Source organism: Thalassophryne amazonica, chromosome 21, assembly GCF_902500255.1.
Source record: "Thalassophryne amazonica chromosome 21, fThaAma1.1, whole genome shotgun sequence".
NCBI classification, from domain to species: Eukaryota; Metazoa; Chordata; class Actinopteri; order Batrachoidiformes; family Batrachoididae; genus Thalassophryne; species Thalassophryne amazonica.
In genome coordinates, this window is record NC_047123.1 from 28,112,408 (window position 1) to 28,125,184 (window position 12,777).

Sequence of the window (12,777 nt, forward strand, 5' to 3'; positions counted from 1 at the left end):
TTGTCTGTGAGTAGCACAGACAGGGCACTCGCGCCTGACTGCCTTAATCGTTGAATAGGCGAGGTTATCGTTTGACAATAGTAGTTTTGAGCTGATTTGTTATTCTCACCCACATGAACATGTTTGGGGGGCACAAACAGTCCAAGAAGTCACACATGAGAAATGTCTATTTAATGTTCACTTTATAAATGTTTCCTGACAGGGGCGAAATATATATACGCAGTTTTTCTGTTTACCCATTTTCATCCTTGGCAACATGACTGCAGAACTGGAAATTACTGTACTAATATCTTCATAATTTAATATCTAGCAGTTAATATGCTTCATAAAACCTCACAAATCTTAAAGCTGCAGTGTGTAGGATTTTTGTCAACTCGAAGTGACGTTGCAGATTTTATGCTGTGGCTGATTGCAGTATTTTTGTCTTCTTTGGCACCGGGGATTCATGTTCCCTTGCCTTCTGTTGTGATGCGCCGTTTTGTTCTCCTCTTTCACAAAAAATGAGGGTTCTCAAAGTTGTTGGCCTGCACTGGCATCCACTGATTCCTCCTCTTCTTTTGGGTTTTCCCAGTCTTCTGGACAAATCACAAAAGAACTATGTCCCTTTTAGGCTACTGTAGCAACATGGCAGCCTCCTTGAGTGACACTGCGCCCATGTAGATATGACTGGCTCATTCTAAGCTCATAAAACAAATTATACACAAATAATCAGATGGTTATTGGTTATTAAGGCTATATTCGCTTTCTGCTTAATAAAGGCCCCTACGTTCTACACGCTGTAGCTTCAAACAGTGGGATGCGACATTGCTCCAAAGATAGATGTGTAATTAATGATTCTTAATTGGTTTGTTTATATATATATATATATATATATATATATATATATATATATATTAGGGGTGTCGGAAAAAATCGATTCACGTCCGAATCGCCATTCTTATTTATTACGATTATGAATCGATACAAAATGTCCAAGAATTGATTTTTACAAAGCATTTTTTAAAAACATTTTCTTGCTTACTCGCTGCATGTACTGTTTGTCAGGCAACGGCTTCCGTACTACAGCGTCCCCATGAGGGGGGTCCGGCGTGCTTCAAACACTCGTGAGCTGCAGAGTTCAGTGGCTGTAGCTTAGCATGGCGGACAAGAGCTAATTCAGCCAGCACCGTCTTTGCTGAACGCAAATGTTTGGGTGCATTTTGGATTTTATTATTTGCTGCGTAAGAAGAAACTTGACATGACTTATGCATTGTGCAAAATCTGCAAAATGAAAGTCAGGTACTTCGGAAACACTTCAAATTCGCAAGCCCACATGCTACGCAATCACCCGGAGCTGAAAGAGTGGAGCAGCAGTATCTGCCGACTACTGACCAGCGCTTTGCTAAACTGCCATCCAACTCTGAACGAACAAAGCAGATAAGTAAATTTACATCTAGAATCACTTGATTAACCTTGTAAAGCTGCATTTTCTTAAACATAAACACTTTTAAGTAATATAACTATTTCTCAGAGTTCTTTGAATCGAAAATTGATTCTGAATCGAATCGCCCCAAGAATCGGAATCGAATTGAATCGTGAGTTGTTGTACGAGTCACATCATATATAAATATATATATGGAAAACAGTAGGTGGGTATGATGGGAGTTAAATACAGTATCACAATGCAGTTTAAAAGTAGTTTTGCAGCCTCTAACAGTAGTTATGAGCTAACTGTAATAATATAGTTACAACAGTAATGACATAGTATTGGATGTTTAAGCACCACATGTCGACATCAGCAGCACAAACCGTGACGAATGACACCACTGCGGTTGTTAACGCACATGTTCTTCGGTGTGGTGCAATGTGGAGAAACTGTGCATATCTGAGATGAAGACGATGACATGAGGATGAATAGTTAGACGAACAGGCGGGCAGACAAACACACACAAGGATTATCCTCTGTGTAATCCTGAGTGTGAGGGTCACAGTGCGATGTAAAGAGACAGGCATGTTGAAAATTTTCACACCACTGCCTTCCTCGTCTGCTGTAGTGCAAATACCAACCCTCAGCATTGAGTGGTAGTTATACCTGTATGTGTTTGCATATGTTTTAGGATCTGCTGGTGTGTTGGCATATACACATTTGCATGTTTAGCTGCAGTCCTGCCTGCATGTGTCACAGATAACGGATGGACAGGTTGTACAAGAGAACAGTACAGATTAGGGTTCTGTACCTTGTGTATGCTCGTGAGTCATTGTTTCAAAACCAAACAGGCTCAGTAACTGTCAGCTGGTGTATTGCGGTGAAATTATTTCAAAGACTATCATCTTGTTTTGTCAGTTTTACAATAATTCAGTTCTCTCATGAATTGAAACATAAATGCACACTGCCGTTGACACAATTTAATAATATGCCTTACCACCCGTGCTTCCATGCTAAAATGCATTGCAATTTCTAATCGCACAGGTAAAAGAACGCTCACTACATTTACGTCCGAGTGCACAATTAGTGCAGTTTGACAGAACAGTTTTTAGCTTTCCATTAAAGGTACTGCAGGTGATAGCTTTGGTGTTCATTAATCTGTAATGTCTTTCTCAAAGGCCAGATGAAACGGCTGCACCTTGCATGCATAGCGTGTGCATGAATGCTACAGGTGTTAATACCCCCCCCTTTTTTTTTTTGCGTGATAGGGTCATTACAAAGGTCCGATAAACAAAGGTTTCACTTGATGTAATGGTAATAATGATGAGGATGTTTGGGCTTGATATTTTCATTTCAAATAGATTTTTGCTCTGGGTGTTATGGCCAACATGCATTACTATCTCAACAAAATCACCCGTGTCCATATTCCACATGGGTCTGCATTCCACAGTGGAAAATGGACCCCTCCATTGTCCATTGGGTCCATTTTCAATCGGACACTGGCTCTTAAAAAAGCAGGTGGCATGCTGACGGGATGGTTTTAGTGTTATGACCTTAACTAATAAGGTGACTCTTTCACACTCTTGTATACCCAGTGTTCTTTTTTTGCAATGAGATTTGATGCTGCAAAACAGCGTAGTGTGGGCAGGAAGCCCCTGAATAGACTTGTGGTATGCACCAAACACTGTGCCCTACAGAGTGACAAGATGGGGACCCTGGTCTTTCCTGGGTTAAACAACTGAAGGATTTTATGGTGACATCTTTGGTAAACTTGATGATGATGATTGTGTACCAAACATTTAATCATGAATCTTAACCGAAATAACACAATAATGCAAAATTTTTAAGGAGTCATTTATCCTTTCTGTCAAGTGTGCAGGTGTATTATGAAGTAACAGGATATACTGCTAGCAGATGAGTGATTATCATGGACAAGGAATGGAATCTGCTTTTATTTGCTCAAGTTAAAAGAAATATTTGTCCGGTTTGTGTTGGACGGGATTTGAGACGTATTTCATCACGTGTTCATTGTACGCAACACTGGATGTGAGAGGGAGTCAACAAGAGGTAGAAATCAGCTGCTTTTAACAGCTAACACTGTTTCTGTGCTGCACACCACCCCGGGTTAGGATTTATGATGTTGTGACATTAACACCTGTTAATACTTTCACCCACAGAGTAGATGGTCTGAGTCCAGATTCTCTAAATCACTGCTCACATCTCACATTTTTGTCAACTCAGGGGTCTGGTGTTGCTCCTGTGAGTGGCTGTTTCCTGCGTTAGAGGAATTGCCAAGCAGTTTTACTGTTGTAAACTGTCCAAGAACCACAATGTGGTGGATGGAATTGACTACTGAAACTGACTGAAAGATCTACTCAAGTAGGATAAAAAGTGTTGAAAATGTTTAGGTTATCCTCCAGCATTAATGTCAAGCCCAGCACATTTCATCTGTCTTCAGCAGGCACATGGTTTCTTTTGGGAGGTGAGGATGGACTGGATGTCTGCCCAGGTGGTTGGAGGATCGAAGTTGGTCTGCGGTTTTGTGGATTCAGCAACCTGGAACATGAGTGCATGCTCCCTGGCCTCTGCAGTTGCACACGTATGCAAATAAAGAAGCTTATGAAGCCTTTATTGTCATAGTCATAAGAAATACCAAAGTCCTAACAGCATCTTTAGGGTGAAAATATACCATTTTTTTCTGGACTTTAAGTCAAACTTTTTTTTAAACTTGTTTGTCTGATCCTACTACATATTTTGAAGTGCCTTATATATGTCGAAATAATGCATGACCATCCACTGTGACAAGGTTGCTTCATATCCATGTGACAAGCTGCTCCTATATACTGAATTGAGTGAGTGTGAATTTGATTTACACTCTGGAGCAGCAGGTGTTGGTAATGCACCATTAAGCTGTATGTTAACATCAGAAAACAAAATAGTGGTGATCTGAATGAAGATGACATGCTGGGTCTTGGCGAATGAATAAAATTAATAAATTATGCTCTCAAACTGAAAGACTAACTTGATTAAAAAGAGGGAATAACCTTCACATGTTATTGAATAAATAACCTTCATCCTTCTCTGCACTTCACTTGTTTGCACTTTGTGGGACAGCCAGAGATGCAACATGGATGGCTAGGCTAAGGTAAGGCTAAATATAATGTTTTAAAAATATCACTAAAAATTTCGGACATTTAATGGGGTAAATGCTCACATATTTAGCCTAGTTCCTTCTTGATGTTTTCATCTATTCAGTTAGGACAAGAATCTGTTTACGCGAGTTCTTTAAGCCTTGTACAATGACATTAATTAGCCAAGTAACTTCTGCTCACCAACACTATATATGTTATAAATAATGCACCAATTTAAAAGTTTCAAAATAAATGGTATTTATATTTGCAATGATGCTGATGCAATGATGCTTTTTTTTTGACCAATGCAAATAATACTCCAGTGCAGCATATAGTTCAGAAAATACAGTACTTACTGTTAACAGTGTTTTCGCACAGCCGTGAAGGCTGCCTTGTGTATTTTGCATCCGTTTTGTACATCTTTGTGCATGTCATTGGAAATTAACAATATGCATTTGAAAGATGTAATCATTGACGCAATGCATGAACAGCATCTGGATGATCACCAGCAAGAAAAATTGGCATCAAGTATCAAAGTTGTGCAACCAAACCCGCTATTACCCACAATCTATATGATGTGCCATTGAACAGCAGCACGCAACTAGTATAAAATTTTGGAACATGGCGTGGAAACTGAAGTGTGCTCTAAGTACCCTAGTCTCTGGAGGAACCCATCAGCACATGTAGTACTAGGAAGGTACATGTTCAGTTACCTTCACAGCACTGCAGGTTGTCGGTTAAAATGTATAGTCTTAAAAAAGACACATATTTCTGCCCCTACACTTTTTGACTGGAAGTTGTCTCATTTGTACGGATACACCAAAACCCCACACGTGCACTCAGGTCCGCTGTGAAGCGAGTTGACTTCTATAGTCAGTGTATCATTGTTGACATTCAGGAGGGAGGGAGTGGTAGCTGCTGCACCCCCTGTAGTCCCACTTCCTGGTGTGATTTGATCTGGTTTTAGACATGGTGATAATCTCTATTGTCACTTCGACGCTTGCCGACTGTGTGTTTTTGCTGTCTTAATCTCTTTTCTCCACGGGGGTTTATCGTTTTAGTCTTGTGAATGTCGTCGTCATGCAAACCAGTTCCTCCCCGTCTGGCCGTATTACTCCACAGAATAAGAGTGGTTTGTGTTTCTTAGTGGAAAGTATTTTTTTTTTCTGCTTTCTATACAACACAAAGCAGGTTAAGACCAAACTGAAAGCTTTATTTATTTTCATCTTTGTCTGTTTTTGGAGCTTTGTGCTCACCCTTGTTTGTAAAATGTTAACCAAAGCCCAGTTCAGGAAGTTGTTTCGATGACGACAGCTGTTAAAACCAAGAATGACGTCAATAAAGTTGTAAGGAGGAATGTTTTTGTTTGACTTAATCAGCTGCAATATAGACCTCTATTTAAAATAAAAATAAAAGCTGTAATTATAGAAGTGAGGCTATCGTCTCATCAGGTGTGTGTGTGTGTGTGTGTGTGTAAAAATAAACTCTGCTGCCACATGAATTTTAATCCAAAAGTTTATTGTGTGGTTGTGCAGAAAACATCTGGCCTGGTGCTGTTGTCCTCCTTAACATTCTCTCACCCTTGACTTGGATCCAAAAATATACCTTCATCCTTTTTTTTTTTCTTTTTTTTTTTTTTTTTAATTGATGTAATTTAGATGCATTTTTAAAACAGAATATTTACCATTTTAAAAAGAGGTTATCAGTAAAGAATATTTGATCAACTCTTCAGTAAAATGACCATCAGGTTTGAGAGCCAGCACTGATACAGTGCGTCGCCGCATCCGTAACGCCATGGAACTGCCAAGGGTTCTGGATGGCAACCCCCCAGACATACAACTGGCCTATCCCCACCTCTCGAAAGTAGCAATCCAGCATGACCTTTGCAGAGGGAAGCGCTCTAGAGGTGCTCCCCTCTGAATACTGAATGCAGATTAGACCCAGATGTGAGTCAGTCATGCTGTTGCCTTGTTCGTGGATCTCCAGGAGGAATAAGCGCGCACACGTCATCGGTAGTGATCGTGTGCACACCACAGGAAAGGGCATGAAGTACAGCAACAGCAGAGTCTTTGCATAAACTAAAACGAATAAGAGAATGAACTGTTGTTACCAACATGGCAAAAAAAGTTAATCTACTTTTTCAAATGTAGAACAGCAGCGCTTCACAGAGTGTGGGCCTCGGCCATCTTGTGAGCCATGAACGCACTGCACATGAGCCATAAAAATAAAATAAATTTGTAATGTTTAAAATTACACAGCTGATGTTTTTTCAAACCTAATAAAGCCGTGAGTTTTAAATTACATTCTGTTCATATACAGTGGTCCCTCGCTATAACGCGGTTCACCTTTGCGGCCTCGCAGTTTCGCAGATTTTTTTTAGTTCGATTTTTGCATGCTTTTTTTACAGCACGTGTTCTGCGTCATCAGGCGGGCCATTCACAGCACCGGTCGGCATCACCGCGATTGCTCTCACTGCCTCCGATGCGCTGTGGGCTCAGTAAACGCAGCAGCGGGCCACTGACACCGCCCTCCTGTCTGCTGTGCGGAGCTGCGCCAAATCTGGCATATAAAGTGTGTAGTGAGGGGTTTTACAGCCTTAAAACATCTATAATAATTGCAAAAAATAGCGCTGACTACTTCGTGGATTTTGCTTATCGCGGGTTATTTTTACAACGTAACTCCCGCGATAAACGAGGGACCGCTGTATTGTGCAGAAGATTTTCTTATTTCAGCATGTGCCAGCACGATCTTAAATTTTGTGTTGTAATTTTGCCTGTTGTGGAACAAATTATCTCCGTGTGCATCATAAGTGATGTGACTACTACTTTTCCTCTTTTTGCCACAACCACAGGTTGTGATACCTTCATAAATGTCACCACTTTCCAAAGTTGTTAAGGTTGAGTTTGTAAGAGCCAGAATCAACATTTTAGTTTGTTGCAGTTTGTTTTTGTTTTGTTTTTTAATAATAAATGGAAACCACATGATAAACACTGGCACATTATGCTGTGCATGCATTTTTCATTCTGGTGCACGGTATCATCATTAGAGTGCATTTAACTTTAGATGATTTCCAGTTGGGTCTTCATTCTCTGGTTGCTGTTTTTAGGAATTAATTTATGCACATCTGGGTTCAGCTGGGAGTTCTATGAGTCTGACAAGTGATTCCACTTAGATTTTCAGAGGCATTTTTATGCTCGTGCCTGTCTAGTAATCTGGCACAGTAGGTGGAGTTCATATCTCTCTATCTCACTCACTCACTCATCTGCACGTTTATCCTCCCTCCTTTCACTCTGCCGTCACTCCCCCCCCTTCATTCTCTCATTTTCTGCCCTCGTTTCTCTGAGCGGTTGTCCTCGGGGAAATAGATGCAGAGCTCAGAGGGAGAGAAGAAGGGATGGGAGAGAGAAAGAAGACTGGAATGACAGTTTGTAGGGCAGACACTCGAGAGACAGGCGACGAAAGTAAGAGGACGCAGGGATACGGAAACATTGACAGGTTTGAAGAAGAGCACAGTGAAGAATAAAGGGCAAAACGAAAGTAAGGAGAGGAAAAAAGTAGGTGAGGAAACGAGGACAGGACTTGCAGGGGGAAGAAGAGCAGCAGAGAAAACAATACGTAAGTGTTCACTGCGTGTGATCCTCGTTTGACCTCATTCACGTGGAGCTTTTGTCGTATTTGTAGCTCGGTCACACGCTGGTCTACTTAGTACGATCACGGAGTTCCACCAGAGAGCGTACAGATCGGGTTGCCGCTGTAAACCGTTTGATTTGTGGATACATGTAGAGAGAGGCGGAGGGATTGTAATAATGTCACCGCTGTTGTTTATATGGACTGTGGGAAGAAGCGAGGAAGAGGAGGGTTTTTTAAGAGGTTGATAATGTGAGTGGAAACATTGGACTGGAAGAAAGGGAATGGGAGAGGAAAGATGAGTGTAACGATTTGATGAAATGACTAAAAAGAGAACGGGGGGCAACCCGGGGCGCAAAAGACAGAGTTGGGGGGTGGGGGTGGGGGGGGTGGGTGATGAGTTAGAAAGTTGCGAGAGAGGAGGAGAACCAGTGTTGCCAACCGAATGTTCCCCCTAAAAAAAAAAAAAATCGGCCCCCCCAATGGATTATCACCTCGTTTCTGCTTCAAACTTCACTCCAGTCATCTTCTGTCTCAGCGACAGATATCTGAAGCTTTTGTACAATAATCATTTCCACATAAATTCAGCATTATTTCATCATAAAAGGCTGCGTAAGTGATCAGAGCGCCACGGTTAAACGAGCTGCTAGCTGATGTGTTCACTGTGGGTTGGACATTTCAATGCGTCACGGAATTTCGCTGAGTTTCTGCTTAAAACTGACTTGAGAATGATTTAAACTGATGATTATGGTTAATAATCCCATTAATCCATTTGATTGCTTTGGGTGAAGAGTTCCGTCTCAGACGTGCTGCTGTGGTCCGATATGACGTATGTATGCGCTGATGCAAAAGGCGGACCAATTTTTAGGGGCGGACCATTCGGTCTGCCAAACTGGCACACTAACACGAAACAGACGTGTTGGTAACTTATTTAGTACACATGTGAGTTGAGCAACATGAAGTTTGTCTGTTCCCTCTAACTGTATACATTTCTTTAATAATTTGTGCTATTGGGATCATGTTGAACAACTATGCTGGTGCACGTCTTCAGCAACATGCGCATGTCTGTGCGCTGTTGCAATTTGCCACTGAGGTCGGTGCTGCACAGACTACCGGAAAGCGCTGCATTGAGTTTTAGCCTGTTTACGTAGTTCATGCTCGTCTTGCGGGAGATGCAGTGCACAGGTACGGGTTGGTGGCGATGCACTACGTCATTTTATTACCCATAATTCTTCTTTTTTTTTCTGCATCACATGAAAGTGATGTTGACGTATAGCAGTGCAGTAGTCAAAGTGATCTTCAGTCTCATCATGACTTCATTAAAGTGATGTTTAGCTTCTGTATTAGAATTCCCATTTCTAGTCTTGAACATGTCTCTTTATTAGGAAATATGTTTGTGATAGCTCGATCTAGTGCTTTATCTTTGTATCGCTGTCTATATCTATGCAGCTCTTTGTCTCTGTGTATATCTGTGTCTGTCTCGAAGTATCGCTCTCATTTTGCCATTAGCATTGATGGTAGTTGCTACTAGGTGGTCCATGGTCATAATTGTGTCATGTTATTGTAACAGTCTGGTGTAAATAGCTTCAACACTATACTAAATGGAATGAATAGATTGCGTTTTTATATAGTGTTTTTTTTTTTTCTTTTTTTTTTTACTTCCACAAAATGCTTTACAATGTTGCCTCATTCGCACATACACACATACTTGATGTCATGCAAGATGCTCAACTGCATACTACAGAGCAAGTTGGGTATCTTAGTAATTAGGGACCTTAGTAATTTTTCTGGTCTGTGTGTGTGTGTGTGTGTGTGTGTGTGTGTGTGTGTGTGTGTGAGAGAGAAATCCATCTATGTAACTATGCTAGCATTAATGTTGACTGGACATGGTACCTTCAGAACACCTAATAATGATTTTGAAGTTAAGTTTTGGTTATCTTAATGATCAACAATGGGGGGGGGGGGGGGGGGGGGGGGGGTGTCAAGATTTCCAGCCCCTTGCTCATATGTGGAAAAAAGGTAAGTTTTTATCAAAATGAGTTTGATATTCTATTATTCATGAACTTTCCGTTTTCAAAGCTGTAACATTTTCTCTACATACCTGTATACTTTGAAATGTGATCAGTGGTGCTGTTGTGGTGTCTGAGCACATTTGATTGAGTTATCTTTGTGGAGAGCGATAAGCCAAGGAAACAACTCCAAAACAGTGCAGCGTGAAGACAAAAATGTGAAAATCACTCAAGAGGTACAAATATTTGCACACGATAGATGCAGAGGATGATGCTGTCATGAAAACACTTCCAAGTTTAAATTCATGCTCTTCAGGAGGTGGAAAGGTCTCGTTTCAAAAGTGGTGGATGGATTCTGACCACGTCCCCCCCCCCCCCCCACAGTTGGAGAATAGTTACAGAGACTGTATATTTTTAATGGCATTTTATTAGGTTTGTAGTGCAACGTTAGTCTCTCTTGACAAGAGCTAAATGAATTTGGTCTCAGCATCTCCTCTGTCTGTTTTCCAGCGTACAGAAAAGCATATATTTCCTCTGACGTGCACACTGGCACTTACTCCATCACCGCCCTCCATCCGTCTCCCGCCTCCCCGCTCCACCTCATTAGCCGATCATGCGTAAGACGACCTGTTCTATTTTTGTTCCCGTCCCCTCCCTCCACCTCCACCCGCTGTGGATGTGCACACGTGTCCTTGCTTATTGGAGGTGGCACGGCAGAAAATAGAGCGGGAGAGTGAGTGAAAGACTCGAGATGGTTGGAAAGCAAAATGCAGAAAGTGTAAGGAATAATAAAAAGTGAGGGAGTTGACCCGAAAGATGGCACGAGTGACGGAAGACAAACGGGGAAAGAAAGACTTGAATGAAATTGCAGATGAATTATTATGCTCGACACTGTGCAGAGTAAAATTTAAGTAAAGGGAGAACAATCTAGACTTTTTTTTTTTTTTTTTTTGCAGTTATACTGTACAACTTTAATTGGCAAATGGTGCATTCTAACCCCAACTTGCCCTGAAAACCAGTGACATTTATCTGTTGTCAGGCAGAATAAAATTGTCTGTTGCTGTGATGGATGTCAGAGGACAGCATTGGCAAGGATATTTGGGTTGAAGAGTGCATGTTGACCACAGCTGCAGGGTAAAATGGAATGAGTCAGATAACAAGAATTGCATAATTTACCCTCCCTCATTGTGCGTCTGTAACTGTTTGTAGCCAGCTGTTGACCCAGAAAAACCTCATTGACATAATGACATCCTAAACTTGTGTTTTTGTGTGCTCGCTTTGGAGAACTCCGGCGTTAAAAACAGTGTTAACAGCTGAACCAAAGCTGGAGATTCACTTTATATAACTGAAATGACTTATTCCAGGGTGTAGTTCAGGTTAATTTAAACAATATTTACTTTGTGTTTTGAGTTTTAATTCATATTTGGTGTGGTTTACATAAAGTATATATATTGCTTGATTTTAGAGAGCTCATATTTATTGTTGCTCTTGGAAAAAAGTGCTGTAAAGCCAGAAAGTATGGGGCCATATCCCTCATTTATAAAAGATACCCTGGATTATAACTCAACTCTGAGTTGCATGCCATGAAAATTAATATCATTGGGAGAATCGAGGTCACATTTCTTTCCACTTTTGTTAAAAATAAATAAATAAATTGCATGCACATCGACTGCAAAAACAATTTTCAATCACTGTTAAAAATATAAGCATCGCAGAACATTTTTAAGTGCCTTTTTTCATGTCAGAGTAAAATTTGAAAACTGGAATGGCATTGCAGATGAAGCAAACCCCTATTTTACTATGTCAAAAATTCTTTTAAAGTTCTGGGCAACACAAAATGTGTTTACAGCATAAAAATGTAATCATACCCATTTCAACCAGTCTCAACCCTTCTTACTATACCATTCCCATTTACCATACCGGATACCTTTTTATATAGCAGTACAGTGGCGCAAGTAGTATGCTTGCCTTCAAAACAGAAGGTCTGCAGCCAAGACTACCAACGCCCGCCTCTCTTTGTGCACGCTGAGTTGCGTCAGGAAGGGAATCTGACGTTAAAAACCTGTAGTAACCCCAAACAAAAACAGGTGAACCCAAAAGCATATATGATTGTTTTGTGTTTTACATTTACACAAATTTTATTAGAATTCCTTTCTGCACTAGAATAAACATTTTCCCTAGATTTTTATGAAAATCATTGTTTCACCTTTTGAATTTAATCCTGCTATCCTCCCGTGGTTTCCACCAGTCTAGGCTTTGCAAATAAAATAAACTGAAAAGCTCATTTTAAGCTCTGGGAAACTTCAGCTACGCATGCTCCTAATTTCCATCATCATGTGATAAGGGGGATGGCATCATTCACTTATTGTATTTTACAGAGTATGTCCCTTGGCTTTCCCAAAGTGTAGGAATAAGATGTTTCAGACAGGTGACAAATGGGACTGTTATTAACACAAGTTAAAGTTGCGTTTTGTCTTGATCTGGTTTATCAAAGTCAACAAACACTGAATCAGTTTGTCCTCACTGTAGGTCATTTTCATTTGAGTTACAAGATAGTAGCACTTACTGTTTTTGAGTTATTGTGATCTGGAAGAGATGGTTTCAC

The 12,777-nt window shown here is 40.6% G+C and overlaps 1 pseudogene; it reads left to right on the forward strand.

Annotated features, from left to right (window-relative positions):
• Window positions 1-7,818: 7,818 nt before the first annotated feature.
• The window catches only part of LOC117502830, a 39,580-nt pseudogene continuing 34,621 nt past the window's right edge, over window positions 7,819-12,777 (forward strand).